Below are 12,429 nucleotides of genomic sequence, written 5' to 3'. Positions count from 1 at the left end.
ACCCAGCACCTCGTTTTGTTCCAATTGTGCACACTAATCTGTCTGATTTCTCTTGTTTACTATTTCTTCTTCTTTTTTTAAGTGGAATGGGCTTTCACCTGGATGCCCAGGCTGACCCGGAACTCGAGACTGCAGGTGACCTGCCCACCTCAGTCTATTAAAGGGCTGGGATTGCTGGCGTGAGTCAAAGCGCCTGGCACAGTCTCCCTTATTTCTTTACTAACAATAAAATTCGGTGGCCAAGAACAATGCATCATGAGAACCTGTCATCTAGGTGCTTCAAAACTGAGGGATGTGGATCTCGTGAGGTTGCGGGTTGGATACTGGCATGACCAACATAACAAATCCCTGTCTTTAAAACGAAAACACAACTGGGGCTTGGCTCGGCCACTCACGCCTGTAATCTGAGAACTTTGGAATGCCGAGGTGGGCGGATTGTTAGGTCACAATTTTGAGAATTGCGTCGAACGACACAGCGCAACCCTCTCCCTATGAAAAACATATAACCAAATAACCATAAAAATGCTAAGACAGGCATTGCATGTGCTCGATTTGGCAGCACCTACACTAAAATTGGGATGCTACACAAAAAGCCGGCATGGACACAGTGCAAGACTGACACGCAAATGTTTGTGTCGTTTTGTATTTTTTTTTTTTTTTGGCCCATGCAGCTCTTTTGTAGAAATCAAATACAGATAGATTTGAGGTACCAAAAAAAAAAAAAATTGAAAGTTAGCTGGATGTGGTGATGTGGACACCTGCAACCCCAGTTACTTCGGAGGCATCGGCTGGATGATTGCTGGAACACAGGAGGCTGTTGTTGCAGTAAGTCAAGATCGCACTCTTGCACTCCAGCCTGGGTGACAAGAGAAAAACAATACGTCATAAAGAAAGGCAGGGCGTGGGGTGGAGTCACCCAACACCTCGTTTTGTTCCAATTGTGCACAATAATCTGTCTAATTTCTGTTCTTTTCTTTTGCTACTTTTTTTTTAAGTGAAACGGGTTTTTGCCAAGATGCCCAGGCTGACCTCAAGTGAACCGCCCACCTCGACCTCTTAAATGGCTAGAATTGCTGGCATTAATCACAGTGCCGGGCACAGTCTCTCTGTTCTTTTTTTGTAACACTAAAGGCCTGCCAGGCACGGTGGCTCACAGCAGCCTGTCATTTAGGCACTTCGAAGACCAACGCCAAAAGAAATTCTGAAAATGCGGGTTCCAGACCCGCCCGACCAACATGGTGAAATTCTTTCTTTAGAACAAAACAAAACTTGGGTTGGGCTCGGCTGCTAATACCTGTCATCCCACCACAGTGGAATGGCGAGCCGAGTGGAAAGTAAGATCACAAATTTGAGACTGACCTCTAATGACACAGTGCTACCTGCTTGCTATAAACAACATAAAAACTGAAAGAAATAAAAAAGCTGAGCCGAGCATGGCATGTGCTTGCTTCGGCAGCACGTACATTAAAATTGGGATGCTACATAGAAGGCTGGCCTGGCCTCAGTGCAAGGATGACATGCTAAGCTGTGCAGCGTTCCATTTTTTATTTATTCATTTAGTTTTGCCCTTTTGGCTGTTTTGTACAAATCAAATACAGTTAGATTTTAGGTTTACAAAAATAAACAGTAAGTTAGCTGGACCTGGTGGTGTTGACACATTCAACCGTAGTTACATTGGAGACATCGGAAGGACGATCACTGGAACCCACTAGGCAGTTGTTGCAATAAGCCGAGATCGCAGTGTTGCACTCCAGCCTGGGTGACAAGAGGAAATCACTATGTCATAACAAAAGGTGGGGCGAGCGGTGGAATCACCCGGCACCTCGTTTTGTTCCAATTGTGCACACTAATCTGTCTGATTTCTCTTGTTTACTATTTCTTCTTCTCCTTTATTAAGTGGGGTGGGTTTTCACCTGGATGCCCAGGCTGACCTGGAACTCGTGACCTCAGGTGAACTGCACATCTCGACCTCTCAAATGGCTAGGATTGCTGGCGATAATCACAGTGCCAGGAACAGTATCTCTGTTCTTTTTTTGTAATAATAAAGTCAGCCTGCCAGGCACGGTGGCTCACAGGAACCTGTCATTTAGCCGCTTCGAAGACCAACGCTACAAGAAATTTTGAGGATGTGGGTTCCAGACCTGCCTGACCAACATGGTGAAATTCCATCTTTAGAATGAAAACAAAACTTGGGTTGGGCTCGGCGGCTCACACCTGTAATGCCACCACAGTGGAATGTCGAGCCAGGCAGACAGTGAGATCACAAATTCGAGACTGGCCTCTAAGGACACAGCACTACCTGCTTGCTATAAACAACATAAAAACCGAAAGAAATAAAAAAGCTGAGCCGGGCATGGCATGTGCTCACTTCAGCAGCACGTACACTAAAATTGGAACGCTACATAGAAGGCCGGCCTGGCCTCAGCACAAGGATGACATGCTAAGCTGTGCAGCGTTCTGTATTTTATTTATTCATTTAGTTTTGCCATTGTGGCTGTTTTGTACAAATCAAAAACAGATAGATTTTAGGTTCACAAAAATAAACAGAAAGTTAGCTGGACCTGATGGTTATGACACATTCAACCCCAGTTACTTGGGACGCATCAGCAGGACGATCACTGGAACCCACTAGACAGTTGTTGCAATAAGCCAAGATTGCAGTTTTGCACTCCAGCCTGGATGACAACAGGAAAGCAGTACATTATATAGAAAGGTGGGGTGGGAGGTGGAGTCACTGGCACCTTGTTTTGTTCCAACTGTGCACACTAAACCGTCTGATTTCTCTTGTTTACTATTTCTTCTTTTTTTTTTATGTGGAATGGGCTTTCACCTGAATGCCCAGGTTAACCCGGAACTCGTGTCCACAGGTGACCCGCCCACCTCGGCCTATTAAAGGGCTGGGATTGCTGCCGTGAGTCAATGCGCTCGACAAATTCTCCCTCATTTCTTTTTTAACAATAAAATTTGGCGGCCAAGGACGGGGCACCATGAAAGTTTGTAATCCAGGCGCTTCAAAGACCAAGGATTGTGGATCTCACGAAGTTGCGGGTTCGAGACCAGCACGACCAACATGGCAGAACACCGTCTTTAAGACAAAAGCAAAACTTGGGCTGGGCTCGGCGACTCAGGCCTTTAATCCGAGAACTTTGGAATGCTGAGGTGGGCGGATTGTTAGGTCACAATTTCGAGACACGCCTCGATCGACACAGTGAAACCCTCTCCCTATAAAAAACATATAAGGAAATAACAATAAAAAAGCTGAGACAGGCAATGCATGTGCTCGATTCCACAGCACCTACACTAAAATTGGGATATTTTAGTGTGTTATAAAAATGTTTGCTGCGTAAAACTAAGGCAAATATAAATTTGTAATAACAATGTATACTGTGGAAAACTACAGCATATATTGTGTAATAAAAATGTGTACTGTGTAAAACAAAGGCATGTATTAATGTGTAATAGAAAACTGTACTGTGGAAAACTACGCATCTATTAATGTGTAATAATGTATACTGTAAAACTGCAATATGTACTAATGTGTAATAATAATGTGTACTGTGTAAAACTATGGCGTGTATTAACATGTCATAACAATGAGAACTGTGCAAAACTAGGGCATGTACTAATGTGTAATAACAATGTGTACTGTGTAAAACGACTTCATGTATTAACGTGTAATAACAATGTGTACTGTGGAAAACTACAGCATGTATTAATGTGTAATAACAAGGTGTACTGTGGAATTTTACAGCATGTATTAATGTGTAATAATGTGTCCTGTGTAAAACTATGGCATTTATTAATGAGTAATAATCTGTAATGTGTAAAACTTTGGCATATACTAATGTATAATAACAATGTGTACTCTTTAAAACTACGGTATGTTGTAATATCAATTTGTACAGCAGAAAGCTACAGCATGTATTAATGTGTAATAAAAATGCATACTGTGTGAAACTATTTCATTAATTAATGTGTGATAAATAACGTGTATTGTGTAAAAGTACAGCATGTATTAAGGTGTAATAACAGTGTGTACTGTGTAAAACTAGGGAATGTATTAATGTGTAATAACAATGACTACTGTGAAAAACTATGGCAAATATTAATGTGTAGTAACAATGCATACTGTGTAAAACTGTGGCATGTATTAATGTGTAACAAAAATGTGTACTGTGCAAAAATCTGGCCTGTATTAATGCGTAATAACAAAATGTGCTGTGCAAAATCACAGTTTGTCTTAATGTGCAGTAGGTAAAACTATGGTATATATTAATATTTAATAACAATGTGTAATGTGGAATACTATGACATGTATTAATGGGTAATAACAATGTTTACTGTGTAAAACTATGGCATTTATTAATGTGTAATATGAATATACACTTTGAAACACTACAGCATATATTATTGTGTAATAACAATGTGTACTGTGTAAAACTATTGCATGTATTAATGTGTAATAACAATTTGTTGTGTTGAAAAGTATGGCATGTGTTAATGTGCAATAACAATGTATACTCTGTAAAACAACGGCATGTATTAATGTGTAATAAGAATGTGTACTGTGTAAAACTATGGTATGTATTAATATGTAATACAGTGTGTATTCAGTAAAACTACAGCATGTACTATTGTGTAATAAGAATGTGTACTGTGTAAAACTACTTCATGTATTAATGTGTTATAACAACGTGTGCTGTGTCAAAGGATGGCACATATTATTGTGTAATAACGTGTACTGTGTAAAACTACTTCATTTATATGTAATAAGGTCTACTGTGTAAAAGTATGGAATGTATTAATGTGTAATAGAAGTGTGTACTGTGTAAAACTACAGCCTGTATTAATGTGCAATAACAGTATGTACTCTGTAAAACTACGGCATGTATTAAGGTGTAATAATTTGTACTGTGGAAAACTATGGCATGTATAAATGTGTAATAACACTGTACTGTGTTAAATTATGGCATTTATTAATGTGTAATAACAATGTGTATTGTGGAAAACTATGGCATGTGTTAATGTGTACTGTGTAGAAATACTTCATGTATTAATGTTAAAAACAAAGTGTACTCTGTGAATGTATGGCATGTATTAATGTTTAATGAAAACGTGTATTAATGACACTATGCTGTGTGAAAGTATGGCATGTATTAATGTGTAATAACAATGTGTCCTGTGTAAAACTAGGGCATGTATTCATGTGTAATAACAATATGTACTGTATAAAACTATGGTATGTCTTAATGTGCACTATGTAAAACTACAGAATATATTAATATGTAATAATGTGTTATGTGGAAAACTGTGGCATATATTAAAGTGTAATAATGTGTACTGTGTAGAACTATGGCATGTATTAATGTGTAATAGCAATGTATACTGTGGAAAACTATGACATTTATTAATGTGTAATAACAATGTATATTGTGTAAAACTACAGCATGCATTAATGTGTAACAATGTGTACTGTGTAAAACTATGGCTTGTATTAATGTGTAACAACAATGTGTACTGTGTGAAACTACTTCATGTATTAATGTGTAATAACGTGTACTGTGTGAAAGTACAGCAGGTATTCATGTGTAATAAAAATGTGGGCTGTGTAAAACTATATGTATTTATGTGTAATAACGGGTACTGTATAAAAGTACTTCATCTCGATGTGTAATAACATGTATGGTGCGAAAGTATGGCTTGTATTAATCTTCTTTGAAAATGTGTACTGTGTAAGACTATGGCATGCATTAATGTGCAATAACAATATGTAGTGTAACAAACTATGGCATGTTTTAATGTTTAATAACAATGTGTACTCTATGAAAGTATGGCATGTATTAATGTGCAATAACAATATGTACTGTGGAAAACTATGGCATGTATTAATGTGTCATAACAATGTGTACTGTGTGAAAGTATGGCATGTATTAACGTGTAATAACAACATGCACTGTGTAAAACTATGGCATGTATTAATGTGTAATAACGTGTACTGTGGAAAACTACTTCAGCTATTAATGTGTAATAACAGTGCTTTGTGTGCAAAACTAGGAAATGTTTTAATCTAATTACAATGCCTACTGTGAAAAACTAAATCATGTATTAATGTGTAATAACAATGCATACTGTGTAAAAGTATAGCATGTATTAATATGTAGTAATGGGTACTATGTAAAACTAGGAAATGTATTAATGTGTAATAGCAATGCCTCCTGTGAAATACTTTTGCATGTATAAGTGAGTAATAATGCATACTGTGTAAAACTATGGCATGTATCAATATGTAATCATGTGTAATGTGTAAAACCATGGCATGTATTTATGTGTACTAAAAATGTGTATTGTGTAAAACTACGCCATGCCTTAACATATAATAACAAGGTGTACTGTGTAAAACTAGGGCATGTATTAATGTGTAATAACCATATGTACTGTGTAAAACTACAGTATGTCTTAATGTGCACTATGTAAAACTGCAGCATATATTAATATGTAATAACAATGTGTAATGTGAAAATCTATGGCATGCATTAATGTGTAATAACAACATGTACAGTGGAAAACTATGGAATGTATTAATGTGTAATATGTGCTGTGCACAACTATGGCATGTATCAATGTATAACAATGTGTACTGTGTAAGACTACGGCAGGTATTAATGTGTAATAACAATGTGTACCATGTGAAACTACAGCACACGATAATGTGTAATAACAATACATACTGTGTAAAACTATGGCATGTTTAATTTGCAATAACAATTCCTACTGTGTAAAACTATGGCATGTATTAATGTGTAATCACAACCTATACTGTGTGAAACTACGGCATGTATTAATGTGTAATAATGTGTACTGTGTATAACTATGACACATATTAATGTGTGAGAGCAACGTGTACTGTGGAAAACTACACCATGTATTAATGTGTAATAACAATGTGTACTGTGTAAAACTACGGCATGTATTAATGTGTAGTAACAACATTTAATGTTTAAAACAACAGCATGTATTAATGTGTAATAACAATATAAACTGTGTAAAGCTACAGCATGTATTAATGTGTAATAACAATGTGTACTCTGTAAAACTATGGCAAGTAACAATATGTGATAACAATGTGTACTGTGTAAAACTACAGCATTTATTAATGTGTAATATCAACATTTAATGTTTAAAACAACACCACGTATTAATGTGTAATAATATGTACTGTGTAAAAGTATGGCATGTATAAATGTTTAATAACCATGTACTCTGTAAAGCTATGACATGTATTAATGTGTAGTAACAATGTGTACTGTGTAAAACTACAGCATGTATTAATGTGTAATACCAAAGTGTACTGTGAAAACCTACTTCACATAATAATGTTTAATAACAACGTGTAGTGTGTGAAAGTACCGCATGTGTTAATGTGTAATAACGTGTACTGTGTATAACTACTTCATCCATTTACATGTAATAACAATGTGTTCTGTGTAAAAGAATGATTATGTATTAATGTGTAATAACAATGCATACCATTTAAAACTAGGAAATATATTAATGTGTAATAACAATGCCCACTGTGAAAAACTACAGCATTTATAAATGTATAATAACAATGCATACTGGGTAACACTATGGCATGTATTTATGTGTAATAATGTGTACTGTGTAAAACTATGGCATATATTAATGTGTAATAACAATGTGTACTGTATGAAACTACTTCATCTATTTATGTGTAATAACAAGGTGTACTGTGTAAAAGTACAACATGTATTAATGTGTAATAACAATGCCAACTGTGTAAAACTATGACATGAATTAATGTGTAATAATGTGTGTTCTGTAAAACTATGGCCTTTATTAATGTTCATTGACAATACGTATTGTGTAAAACTACAGCAGGTAGTAATGTGTAACAACAAAGTGTCCTGTGGAAAACTACGGCATGTATTAATGTGTAATAACAAAGTGTACTGTGTAAAACTACTTCATGTATTAATGTGTTATTACACATTAATACATATTTACACAATATGTATTTTGTAAAACTATGATATGTCTTAATGTGCCCTGTATAAAACTATGATATATATTAATATGAAATAACAATGTGTAATGTGGAAAACTATGACATGTATTAATGTGTAATAAAAATGTTTGCTGTGTAAAACTAAGGCAAATATAAATGTGTAATAACAATGTATACTGTGGAATACTACAGCATATATTATTGTGTAATAATGATGTGTACTGTGTAAAACAAAGGCATGTATTAATGTGTAATAGAAAACTGTACTGTGGAAAACTATGGCATCTATTAATGTGCAATAATGTATACTGTAATACTGCAATATGTACTAATGCGTAATAACAATGTGTACTTTGTAAAACTACGGCGTGTATTAACATGTAATAACAATGCAAACTGTGCAAAACTAGGGCATGTACTAATGTGTAATAACAATGTGTACTGTGTAAAACTTCTTCATATATTAATGTGTAGTAACAATGTGTACTGTGGAAAACTATGGCATGGATTAATGTGTAATAACAAGGAGTACTGTGGTAAACTACAGCATGAATTAATGTGTAATAATGTGTTCTGTGTAAAACTATGGCATGTATTAATGAGTAATAACAATCTGTATTGTGTAAAACTTTGGCATATAACAATGTGCACTCTTTAAAACTACGGCATGTTGTAATAACAATTTGTACAGCAGAAAGCTACAGCATGTATTAATGTGTAATAAAAATGTGTACTGTAGAAAACGATGGCATGTATTAATGTCTAATAAAAATGTGTACCGTGTAAAACTACTTTATCAATTAATGTGTAATAAATAACAACGTGTATTGTGTAAAAGTACAGCATGTATTAAGGTGTAATAACAATGCGTACTGTGTAAAACTATAGAATGTGTTAATGTGTAGTAACAAAACCTGTGAAAAACTATGGCAAATATTAATGTGTAATAACAATGCATACTGCGTAAAACTGTGGCATGTATTAATGTGTAACAACAATGTGTACTGTGCAAAATTCTGACCTGTATTAATGCGTAATAACAATATGTACTGTGCAAAATAACAGTTTGTCAATGTGCAGTAGGTAAAATTATGGAATATATTAATATGTAAAAATAATGTGTAATGTGGAAAACTACAGCATAAATTAATGTGTAATAACAATTTGTACTGTGTAAATCTATGGCATGCATTAATGTGTAATAATTTGTACTGTGTAATACTGCAGCATGTATTAATGTGTAATAATAACGTATATTGTGTGAAAGTAAGGCATGTATTAATGTGTAGTAACAACGTTAACTGTGTAAAACTACTGCACACATTAATGTGCAGTAACAATTTGTACTGTGTAAAACCATGGCATGTATCAATGTGTAATAACGTGTACTGTGGAAAACTATGGCATATAGTAATGTGTAATAACAATGCCTACTGTGGAAAACTACGCCATGTATTAATGTGTAATAACAATGCGCACCGTGTAAAACTATGGCTTGTATTAATAATAACAATGCCTACTGTGCAAAACTACACATGTATTAATATGTAATAACAATGTGTACTATGTAAAACTACATCATGTATTAATATAAAATGTGTACTGTGTAAAACTACTTCACGTATTAATGTGTAATAACAATGCCTACTGTGCAAAACTACGGCATGTATTAATGTGTAATAACAAGGTATACTGTGAAAAATTACAGCATGTATTAATGTCAAATAAAAATATGTACTGTGAAAACTGTGGCATGTATTAATGTGTAATAACAATGTGTGCTGTGTAAATCTATGGCATGTATTAAGGTTTAGTAACAATTTGTATTGTGAAAACTATGGCATGTATTAATGCGTAATGACAACCTGTACTGTGTAAAACTATAGCATATATTACTGTATAATAACAACATGTACTGTGCAAAACAATGGCATGCATTAATGGGTAATAAAAATGCCTACTGGGAAAAACTACGGCATGTATTAATGTGTAATAACAATGTATATTGTGTAAAACTACAGCATGCATTAACGTGTAATAACAATGTGTACTGTGTAAAACAACAGCATGTTTTAATATAAAATAACAACGTGTACTGTGGAAAACTATGACATGTATTAATGTGTCACAACAATGTGTACTGTGGAAAACTACATCATGTATTAATGTGTAATAACAACGTGTACTGTATGAAAGTTCAGCATGTATTAATATGAAAAACAATCTGTGCTGTGTAAAACTATGGCATGTATTAATGTGTAATAACAACATGTACTGTAAAAAACTATTTCATTTATTAATGTGTAATAAGAATATGTATGGTGTGAAAGTATGGCTCGTAATAATCTGGAATGAAAATATGTACTGTGTGAAACTACGGCATGTATTAATGTGCAATAACAATATCTACTGTGTAAAACTATGGCATGTCTTAGTGTTTAATAACAATGTGAACTTAGTGAAAGTACGGCATGTATTAATGTGTAATAACAGAATATAGTGTGGAAAATTATGGTCTTTATTAATCTGTAATAACAATCTTTACTGTGAGGAACTACAGCATGTATTAATGTGTAATAACAATATGTATTGTGTAAAACTATGGCATGTATTGATGTGCCCTATGTAAAACTACGGTATATATTAATATGTAATGACAATGGGTAATGTGAAAAATTATGGCATGTATTAATGGGTAATAAAAATGGTAACAGAATAAATGCAAAACGTGTCGGTATTAACACCGGACGTGTCAGGGTTAATGCAGGATGTGTTGGTATTACCGCAGAATGTAACTATTACCGCAGGACGTAACAAGACTACTGCAGAACATAACAAAATTACCACAGGACGTAACGTTATTACCGCAGGATGTGTCGATACTACCACAGGACGTGTCGGTATTAACGCAGGACATGTCAATATTAATGCAACACATGTCAGTGTTAATGCGGGACATGTCGGTATTAATGCAGGATGTTTCTATATTAGAAGACGTGACAGGATTAATGCAGGACATAACAGGATTAACGCAGGACGTAAGAAGATTAATGCAAGATGTATCAGTATTAACAGAGGATGTATCGGTATTAACGAAAAATGTGTCAATGCAGGACGTGTTGGTATTAATGCAGGACGTGTCGGTATTAATGCAGGACGTGTCGGTATTAACACAAGACATGTCGGTATTAACGCAAGACGTGTCGGTATTAATGCAGGACATGTCAGTATTAACGCAACACATGACGGGATTAACGCAGGATGTATCGGGATTAATGCAGGATGTGTCAGTATTAATGCGGGATGTAACGGTATTAACGCAGGATGTAAAAAGATTAATGCAGGACGTGTCGGTATTAATGCAAAACATGTCAGTATTAATGCAGGACATGTCGGTATTTACGCAGGACATAACGGGATTAATGCAGCATGTAATGGGATAAACAAAAGACGTGTCAGTATTAACGCAGGATGTGTTGGTATTAAGGCAGGACGTGTTGGTATTAATGCAGGATATATCGATATTAATGCAGCACATGTCAGTATTAATGCAGGATGTGTTGGTATTAACACAGGAGGTGTCGGGATTAATGCATGACGTGTCGGTATTAACACAGGACATAATGGTATTAACGCAAAACATGACGGTATTAATGCAGGACGTGTCAGTATTAATGCAGTATGTATCAGAATTAATGCAGGACATAACAGGATTTACGCAGGACATGTCAGTATTAACGCAGGACGTGTCGGTATTAATGCAGGACGTTTTGGTATTACCACAGGACGTGTCGGTATTACTGCAGGACATAACGTATTAATGCAGAACATAATGGTACATACACAAGACATATCAGTATTAACGCAGTACATAACGATATTAATACAGGAGGTATCGGTATTAATGCAGGATGTAATGGTATTAACGCAGGATGTAACAGGATTAATGTGGGATGTAACGGGATTAACACAGGACATAACAGGATTAACGCAGGCCGTGTCGGTATTAACACAGGACGTCACTGTATTAACGAAGGATGTTTTGGTATTAATGCAGGACATGACATGATTAATGCAGCATGTAAAAAAATTAATGCAGGGCGTGTCGGTATTAATGCAGGACATGTCAGTATTAATGCAGGACATGACAGGATTAATGTAGGACATGTCAGTATTAACGCAGGATGTGTTGGTGTTAATGCAAAACGTGTCGGAATTAATGCAGGACGTGTCAGTATAAATGCAGGACATCACGGGATTAACATAGAACATGTTGGTATTAATGCAAGATGTAATGGGATTTATGCAGGATGTAACGAGATTAACGCAGGGTGTATCGGTATTAACACAGGACATAATGATACTAACAGAGAACATATCGATATTTACGCAGGACATAACAG

The 12,429-nt window shown here is 35.3% G+C and overlaps 2 non-coding genes across 2 annotated transcripts; both read left to right on the top strand.

The window, feature by feature from the left end:
- Positions 1-1,440: 1,440 nt before the first annotated feature.
- Positions 1,441-1,547, top strand: LOC144580059 (U6 spliceosomal RNA). The gene has a single exon (XR_013528936.1). It is a non-coding gene; the product is annotated as a U6 spliceosomal RNA (small nuclear RNA).
- An 813-nt stretch (positions 1,548-2,360) lies between these two features.
- On the top strand, positions 2,361-2,467 carry LOC128930894 (U6 spliceosomal RNA). The gene has a single exon (XR_008479193.2). It is a non-coding gene; the product is annotated as a U6 spliceosomal RNA (small nuclear RNA).
- Positions 2,468-12,429: the final 9,962 nt, after the last annotated feature.

This window comes from Callithrix jacchus, chromosome 17 (assembly GCF_049354715.1).
Source record: "Callithrix jacchus isolate 240 chromosome 17, calJac240_pri, whole genome shotgun sequence".
NCBI classification, from domain to species: Eukaryota; Metazoa; Chordata; class Mammalia; order Primates; family Cebidae; genus Callithrix; species Callithrix jacchus.
Note: the sequence above shows the minus strand (reverse complement) of the source record. Positions and strands in the feature narration are given on the sequence as shown.